Source organism: Lactuca sativa, chromosome 4, assembly GCF_002870075.4.
Source record: "Lactuca sativa cultivar Salinas chromosome 4, Lsat_Salinas_v11, whole genome shotgun sequence".
Classification (NCBI taxonomy): domain Eukaryota; kingdom Viridiplantae; phylum Streptophyta; class Magnoliopsida; order Asterales; family Asteraceae; genus Lactuca; species Lactuca sativa.
The window spans coordinates 300,834,271-300,835,091 of record NC_056626.2 but is presented as its reverse complement, the minus strand read 5'-3'; positions in this window follow the sequence as shown (position 1 = coordinate 300,835,091).

The window sequence follows — 821 nt, the reverse complement described above, 5'->3', positions numbered from 1 at the left end:
TTAGCTGAACGGGTAGGAAAATGTGAATTTGGTGCTAACCCATGAAATTCCCCCTTCATTAAAAGTATTAATGATAAATACTAACTAAATAAACTCTAATTAATACCCAATCTTAGTTACTTAGGAAAATGTGAATTTGGTGCTAACCCATGAAATTACACTTTGCACTTTGCTTAAGTCAGTTAGTGGAGCGTGTGTGGTTAACCGGCACACTAGCTTGATTTAACAAGGTTCGCAAAGGGTAACTTAATATTTATCATAGTATCGGTGGAGCGTGTGTGGTTAACCGGCACATCGATTGAGGGGTAAATATTAAGGGTATCAACTATATTTTCATGGTTATTCGCACCTTGTTTTGTGATCCTCGACATCCCAGTCACAAAACCTGAAGGGCACACTCGAGATTGAAATATGCCATTGAACAGTTCAATGAATCTCAAAAGATTTAGGAGTTTCAAATCCAATTAAAAAACCTAATTAATGATTTCGGTTTTTCTTGGTGGAAATTGGTGAATCGTCATTCACCTACCTTCAAATATTCTATAGCTTGGATTACGGCATCCCTCTTCCAAGTTAAAAAATATTGTGTTGGGTCCTAGCCTTAATATTTCATATTAGGTGTTATATTAAGGACTTTAAATCAACTATCTTGAATATCTCCCAAAAGATGTCTAGTTTAAACATCTATGATCTTCCCAAATCTCTTGGAACTTCACTTCCTCCACCTCATCCAATTATTATCCCTAACCCACAAGTTCAAGGTCACTCAAGCCCTATTGGCAAGCAAGGTCTACTATGCAACAGACTATAACATGAACCTT